Source organism: Hemicordylus capensis, chromosome 4 (assembly GCF_027244095.1).
Source record: "Hemicordylus capensis ecotype Gifberg chromosome 4, rHemCap1.1.pri, whole genome shotgun sequence".
In the NCBI taxonomy this organism is placed as follows: domain Eukaryota; kingdom Metazoa; phylum Chordata; class Lepidosauria; order Squamata; family Cordylidae; genus Hemicordylus; species Hemicordylus capensis.
In genome coordinates this window covers 300,883,499-300,892,003 of record NC_069660.1, presented here as the reverse complement: position 1 = coordinate 300,892,003, position 8,505 = coordinate 300,883,499, and the positions used below count along the sequence as shown (strand labels likewise).

General features: G+C 42.1%; 1 long non-coding RNA gene across 1 annotated transcript in view; it reads left to right on the top strand.

The window, feature by feature from the left end:
• Nucleotides 1-3,315: 3,315 nt before the first annotated feature.
• Nucleotides 3,316-8,505, top strand: part of LOC128323455 (uncharacterized) — a 51,574-nt gene continuing 46,384 nt past the window's right edge. The window contains exon 1 of the long non-coding RNA XR_008306273.1: nt 3,316-3,402. This is a non-coding gene — a long non-coding RNA (uncharacterized LOC128323455). The remainder of the gene's footprint in view (nt 3,403-8,505) is intronic.

The following is an 8,505-nucleotide window of genomic DNA, read 5'->3' as shown; positions in this document are numbered from 1 at the left end:
CACATAAATTATTCTCATAAAACTCATCCTTAATTATTCTCATGTGTTTGAACTTGAATCGAATGTAGATTGCACAGAAAAAAGAGAATTACCATGCATGTAGATGGACGGCATTATTACATGTAGGTTGTAAGAGTTTAAAATGGGTTTCTTCCAAGAGGCATTAAACCACACCCTAATCCAGCATCTTCTATTCACATGCAGGATTTCAAGAGGTACCTGGAGTTCTGCACGTGCAGGAGCTGCCAATTTGTCACACACACAGGCCACATTCACATGTAACAGGAAAGGGTGTGCTCACTGTAACTAGAGTTAAGAGCGGAAGCTCCTCCCTCTCTACAGCTGTGATTGGCTATCAGGGCTGCCCTTCATCTCATAAGGAAGCCCACACTGCCAGTTGTCCCTCTTCTCTGCAGTCTCTCTGACTGCAGTTCAGTTACTGACAATTTCGTCCGAACATGGACAAGTAAGCATGCAGTGGGCGGGAGGGGGGGGCAGAACTGCAGGTTAGGGATGTGCACAAAACAACCTTAGAGCCACACACTAAGAGCCGAATACTCGGGGTGGGGGAGAGATAAGATTGGTCTAGCCTTCCCCCCACACCCTCCCCACTGGGCTATAATGGTCGGTTGAACAACCTTCCTGGCTACATAATTAGGTGATAGTTCTAAGGTGCTCATTATGCCATAATTCTGGTAGAAACTGAACTCAAAACTCAACAAACTGAACTCAGACCACACCAGGCCAGTTCGATTTTGGCCCCCTTCAAAAAACCCTCCCATTGAGTTTTAAAGTCCAGAAGGCCGGTGGGGGGGGGGAACCTCTGCGGGACACACACACCCCACCACCTTGGAGAAGCCCCCCAGAGGGTGTGAGTTTTTTTTAAAAAATTAAAACATATTTGTTTTTTTAAAAGGCTTGTCAAACCCACAAACTGGCGGGGGCCGTTTCTGGTTCAGGGTTGAGCCAAACCGGGGGAGGGGGTGTTTGGCTCAACCCTGAACCCTCAAACCAAACCAGTTCAATGTTGAACCAGTTGCATTCAAGCCTGTTTACACACCCCTGCTGCAGGTCCATTGAACCCTCGGTTCCATGTTATATGCAAATGGACCCACAATGGGGATCTGCATGAATATAATTCCTTGCCATTGAAGAAGTTCACTGAGCTCCATATGTGCATTGGAGTCTTCCAGTGCTTTGCACCATACTCCAGATGCCGGTCCTAAGCTTCATAAATGTCTTTTCAAAGTCATCTTAGGCTTCTGTGGTGCCATTAATGGATGGTTATAGTGATAAATCACTGCGCCTGTGTTTTATAGCTGCTTTCCTCATAAACACAAAGTAATCTTATGTAGATTTAACTAAGAGTTTATTCAGACAAAACTCCTTTCCTTTTTTCTTTCTGACTCCATCCCCCACACTCTCTACAGCAGGGCTGCTCAACTTGGGCCCTCCTGTAGATGTTGGCCTAGAACTCCCATAATCCTTGACTATAGGCCCTTGTGGCTGGGGATTATGGGAGTTGTAGTCCAAAAACAGCTGGAGGGCCAAAACTGAGCAGCCCTGCTCTACAGGAGCCCCATTGGGATAAACTTCTCAACAACACAACATAAAAGAAAACCAGATAGAATACAACAGTAAGGCTATTCACGTAAGCAGCCCTATCCAGGTAGGGCTGCTCGTATGAGGCTGATCCTGGTGCTGCCTCCCCTGGTTGCCCAAGTTTTTTACCTGGGCTTTTACCTGGGTTAAAGAATGCAGGTGTGCCTTTATCCCAGGTCCAGGGTTGTGTGAATGCCCAGGCTGAAGGCAGCCCGAGCAGTCACAGAGACAGGTGCCTAGAGCGCCTGGCTTGAGGGGGAATTCCTCAATGCACCATGCTGCTCACGTGGTGCATTTTGGGATTCCCGCAGACCAGGACTCATTTTCCCGTCCTCCGGAGATCTGTGCAGATCGTAGCTGTGTGGATCATGCAGCCGTGCGAGCTGCGAGCCACACACTAAGAGCCGAATACTCGGGGTGGGGGAGAGATAAGATTGGTCTAGCCTTCCCCCCACACCCTCCCCACTGGGCTATAATGGTCGGTTGAACAACCTTCCTGGCTACATAATTAGGTGATAGTTCTAAGGTGCTCATTATGCCATAATTCTGGTAGAAATTAGGGTTGGAAAGGAGGTGGAAGGAGAAATGTTGCATAAAACCAGACACAAACATAAAACATACATAAGAACTTATCATGTGGTGGCAATGTGGCTAGAGTGGCATGGTGAGCATCATGGCTTTAACCTACATCTGAACATAAGAAGAGCCCAGATGGATCAGCCAGAGGTCCATTTTGCCCAGCATTCTGTTTCTGACAGTAGCCAGCCAGATGCTTCTCCACCATCCTATATACTACCCAACATGACCAGGAACCTAAATGTTGTACCAACTCCCATACTCCCAGCCACAATGGCCAAGTTTGAGAACCTCTGCCAATGCCATACATAATATATTTGTTGGAAAGATGCCAGGAATGAAACATCTTATTTTGCAAAACTGCTAAGGTAAAGGTAGCCATAAAGTCGATTTTCAACTCCTGGCACCCACAGAGTCCTGTGGTTTTCTTTGGTAAAATACAGGAGGGGTTTACCAATGCCTCCTCCTGCGCAGTGTGAGATGATGCCTTTCAGCATCTTCCTATATCACTGCTGCCCGATATAGTAGCAGTGGGGATTCAAACTGGCAACCTTCTGCTTATTAGTCAAGCATTTCCCCGCTGCACCATTTAAGGCGGTCTACTTAAAGTTTAAACCTCTGAATTTTCTCAGGGGGTCCTCAATAAGACTTGTAATGGCAGACAAACATTCCTTGTAAGTCAAATTGTCTGGACTTAGGGGTGTGCACGGAACTGTCTGGCCCGGTTCGGTTCGAGGCCGGAGTGGCCTCGAACGGAACCAGGCCAGTTCGATCCAGCCCCCCGTTGAACCCCCCCCTTGTCCGGTCCGAAAATTAAAGTAAATGAGAAGTACCTTTAGCCCCTTCAGTGGGCTTGCTGAAGCCGTGGGGGGGGGTGTCCGTGAGGGTTCCCTCTCCCCCCACTGGCCTTCCTCATCACCGCTGCGGCCATTATGTAAAGCCTTTTTCGCCCTTTCGGGCCTCCATATGAGCAAGCAGCCGCCATTTTGGTGGCCGCCATGCATGCGCAAATGCCCTCTGCGAGGCCACGACAGAAGGCATTTGTGCATGGATGGCAGCTGCCAAAATGGTGGCCGCTCACTCATACGGAGGCCCAAAAGGGCCAAAAAGGCTTTACATAATGGCCGCAGAGGTGATGAGGAAGGCCGGTGGTGGGGAGAGGGAACCCGCGCAGACACCACACACACACACACGGCTTCAGCAAGCCCCCCGAAGGGGCTAAAGGTACTTCTCATTTACTTTAATTTTTTTTTAAAAAATGCACGGACCTGCCGGACCAGACCCAGCGGTCTAGTTCCAGTCTGACGGAACCGGGGGTGTGGTTCCGTTCAACTATGAACCCACAAACCCCCGGACCACCGGACCGGTCCTCACATCCCTAGTCTGGACCATAGCCTTTCTTCCCTTACACAATGTGAAGCTTTTTTTCCTGCTGAGGGACTTCTGTGTATAGCAGAAAATTCTGGGAAGTGTTCTAGGACAAGGAGTTGTACTTGCAGTTCCCATAAATCCATAAGGAGGCCTGATATGACTGGTTAGGACCCCATATGAACTGCGTGTATTCCTGAGCACTCCCTAAAATTCAGAACGAAACATGGTCCCTTAAGAGAAAGGTCTGTGTGAAAAGGGTTCCTAAAGATAGAAATTTTGGAAACAGCTGTCTTAGATCAATAATATGTTTTGTACCCTGCACAATTTACAAAACTAATCTGAACACTAGGGATAATGCTAGGAATCATCCTATCACCTGTATGGAGCTGTAAGTACAGAAAAGGCCTATGTGTTTTAAAAGCATTGCTTTGCTCTATCCGTAAGTATTAGGGCAAACAAAAGTCTCCTCTCTTCTTTCTGAAGCTGAAAGCTATCAGCATGGTCCCCCTGGCCTTAATCATCTTTTTATGCTGCATAAGTTCATTAGGCATGGACAAAATATTGCACAGCAGCAATTTGGGAAAGGGAAGATGTCTACAATGGAGCGTATAGCAAAGTACGTTAACACCATGTGGAGAGAAAAGGGTAAACAATCTATTGATTTTTTATGAGGTCCAACAGCTGACTGAGGGAGTTGCTTAAGAAGACTGTAATAAAATCTAGAAACACAGATGGTCCGATGAGTAACGTTTTTAGGAAAATGGAGACACCTACAGGCCAAATTGTGCTCTTGTGTTTGGTTATCTCTGAAGTTCACTTGCCTCTTGGCACCGATCGACAGGAAAAACAATTAGTGATATTCAATGGTAGCGGATTTTGTTTTAAAATGTCGATTTTAGCATTTCAATTGTGGGTTTGTTTGTTTTTTTCATTTTAAGGCATGTTTGTAAAGGATGTTTCTCTGATGAAGGATTGTCCAAATATTCAAATATGCATTCTATATTTTGAAGAGATTGTGTTTGTTTGTGCTAAAGGAAGTCATACTTCTCAATTACCTACAGATATAAAATTTTGCATACACAATCCTGCCACTTAAATTAGCTGAATGAGCTACGTTTTACACTGAAATACGCTGCAGGTGGGGGGCGGGGGGAGGTTCACATTTTTTAAATTTTATTTTGTAACAGAAATTCTGAATATAATCCTCAGAATTGAAATGCCGTTGTTCTGACCAGATTTCTCACACTCTATAATCAGATCAATAATTTTAAAATATCATACCAAAGAGAAGCAGAAAATCTTCCTCAGATTCAAATGTGCTATAAATAGTAATTAATCAATAAAATTAATTTTTGAATTTGAAATCCTACAAATTTCAAACTGTTCTTTAACTTCCCATTTCTCAGCACATTAATAAAACATTCAATTACATATATTTAATTCCTTGAATTTGCCTATAAGTGCAACCTATTGAATTTTTTTTAAAATATAACCTTGTTTTTAAATTTCATTGTGAGCCGCCTTGGGATTTTCTTAATGAAAGGCAGGGTATAAATTTAACAATAAATTTATTAAAACAATAAACACCTGCTAACTTGACAAAGAGGCACCTTTGAACATGGTGATTCTCTTTATTTAGCAGGGAGAGAGTAACTGGCCCTCTCCACCACCAGCACAGTACTTCCAGTGACTGTTGCTGGTGTCTGTCTTGTGTTTCTTTTTAGATTGTGAGCCCTTTGGGGACAGGGAGCCATCTTATTTATTTATTATTTCTCTGTGTAAACCGCCCTGAGCCATTTTTGGAAGGGCGGTATAGAAATCAAATTAATAATAAATAAATAAATAAATAAATAAATAAATAAATAAATAAATGGCTTTGCCCAGTCAATGACAGGCCTCACCTAGTAGTTAGTAATATTTGAAATGTATGGAGATTTACATCTCTGAAGTAGGTAATCTAAGGCATGAATTTAATTTTAAGTAAATAATTGTCAAATATTTTAAGAAAGCAAGAATACTAAATTCTAAGAATATTTATGCAAGGATTAACCTCTGAAGATCAACACCACAATCCAGCACATGCTTGTTGATTTCAAGCATTTGAAACCTAGGATCCATCTAGACAGCAATTTTTCCAACATGAACACAAATTGCAGCAAGAGATTTTGTGGGGCATCCAAATGATGTTTAAACACATTATGTAATTTCTTAGCACTCCCTATTGGCCATCTGCTGACAGTCTGTGAAAAGCCCGTCCCTTTTAAATACTTTTATTCGAACACCAAAAAACGTTTTTCAGAAATTATGCATCGTGTTTAGACATTTGGATGCCCTGGAAAATCTCTCATCACAATATGTGTTCATGCTGGAATAAAAATGAACAATTTGTGTTCATGCTGTCTAGACAGACTCCCAGTCAGTGTTCTCTCAAACAGGGATTCCCAGATGTTGTTGACTACAACTCCCAGAATCCCCAGCTGCAATGGCTTTTGCTTGGGGATTATGGGAGTTGTAATCAACAACATCTGGGAATCCCTCTTAGAGGATCGTTCCAATACAACTCCAATTCCAATTCCAGTTCAGTTTATTGTATATTACTATAAGCCTTTACAAAACAGTCTAAAACGTACACATTCTAAAACAAAGAATAAAATGAATAAGCTAAAATATTATCATTTTTAAAAATATCCTTTACTACAATTTACAGCAGTATTTTCCAGAAATGTGAAGCAAATAGACTTATCCGCTTGTGCAAATAAAGCAGTTTGATATGTAATATATGAATCAACATCAGCCAACAACCAACAAATTTTCTCCTTAACATTTTAATCATGAATTGAATATAAGATTAGTCCTAAAAATCTCTCTAGGTTCCTGATAAAGAGAGCAACGAATAATGCTCTATATCTTCAACCTCTTTAGGATTTTACCTTACTCTTCCATCTAAAAATGTAAAGGGCATAATTTGAAATCAAAGTTCTGTAAATGCAATTCTTAATGAAGCAAGGGCTTACCCTTGCATCATTAAGAATTGCATTTACAGAACCTTCTAAATAATTAGCACATCTGTGATAAACTTTAAATGAAAAATACCAATAAGTATACTTTGAAGTCTTGATTAATTCCATATCCTGATGAGTATCCAGTCCATAAAGCCATTCTCTTAACTTGTTTCCGAATCCAAGATTATTATTAAAACAATCATGTGACAGACCGTTGGAATGTAACAAATCCAAACAACATTTTACCCAGCCAGCTTTCTTCCTTTGCTCACTTGAAAAGGCAACGTTCAAGCATTTCCAAAAGTCTCTTTTGGTACATTACAACCAACTTTGTAGATCTGGTCTCTACTGACAGTGGCCTCTTAGATTGTGAGCCTTTTAGGGACAGGATACCATCTTATTTATTTATGTATTATTTATTTTTCTATGTAAACCGCTTTGAGAACCTTGGTTGAAGAGAGGTATATAAATACTCGTCGTCGTAGTCGTAGTAGTACTGAAGGAAGTCCAGGCTCAGTTCTAAAGAAGGCAGCTGGAGTCCCAAGGGGTAATGACAAAACACTCCACAGGAACTTATTTTGACAGATGCCCAGCTCTTTTAAAACATTTGGTTTTCCCCCCACAAATTTCAATCCCATATAAAATTTCGGCAATAACTTTCCCGACAAAGACTTTTATGGCTGGAGCCACTAATCTGCCTCCCCTAGAATACCTGTAGTAGATAGCTCTCTAGCCAACTTTTGTTTCAATACCCAGGCTCGTAAGATCAGGGTTCAAATCCCTACTCAATTTAACTTCCTGTGTAATCTTAGATCTTACCTTAAAGGCTTATTATGAGGAAAGGATTGCATTGTGAAGCTCCGAGCTCCTAAAGGAAGGGATGGGGTGAGGATGACTAATTTAAATAATGTGAAATGCCCCTAAGTATGTATTTGAGTGTGGCCTTTGATTTTACATTTCATCCACATAATAACAGCACTTCCAATAGCAAAGAAGCAATCAGCAGTAATCAAGTCAAATAACCCCACTGCTGGATGATTAGCTAAATCTGAACTTTAGTAATAGGTTGCCACCTGTAACAGAATAATGCTTGAACACATTCAAAATTCTCTTTAGATCCATTAGCTTGATTGTTCACCAACTCTTTCTCATTCTCCTTTTTGCCTTAGAGTGCATTAGCTACTCGTCACCTAAGTGGTGCAGCAGGGAAATGCTTGACTAACAAGCAGAAGGTTGCTGGTTCGAATCCACACTGCTACTATATCAGGCAGCAGCGATATAGGAAGATGCTGAAAGGCATCATCTCCTACTGCATGGGAAGAGGCAATGGTAAACCCCTCCTGTATTCTACCAAAGAAAATTATTATTATTATTATTATTACATTTATATCCCGCTCTTCCTCCAAGGAGCCCAGAGCAGTGTACTACATACTTAAGTTTCTCTTTCATAACAACCCTGTGAAGCAGGCTAGGCTGAGAGAGAAGTGGCTGGCCCAGAGTCATCCAGCTAGTATTATGGCTGAATGGGGGTTTGAACTCAGGTCTCCCCGGTCCTAGTTCAGCACTCTAACCACTACACCACGCTGGCTCTGTGGGTGCCAGGAGTTCAAATCGACTTGATGGCACACTTTACCTTTACATTAGCCACAAATAGTAATCTGGCCAGCACCACTTAACTAGTGACCTTTGACAAGTTTCCAATCTGAAGTACCAGCTTTTTTCTTTTCCTTTTTACAGAATATAAATTGCACACAGTGCTCAAGGTTTAACACCATCCTGATGTTTTGCACACTGTAGAAAGTTCTTCCCTCTTTACATTGTCTCTTTATACAACCTATTATGGGCGACTGCTAGTCAGTCTGGATGGATCTGTTAATTTCCACCGAGACTCCGCTAGTCTAATTTGCCATCATCTTACAAGTGGCAATCTCAATCAGCATGTATTAGCATGTTG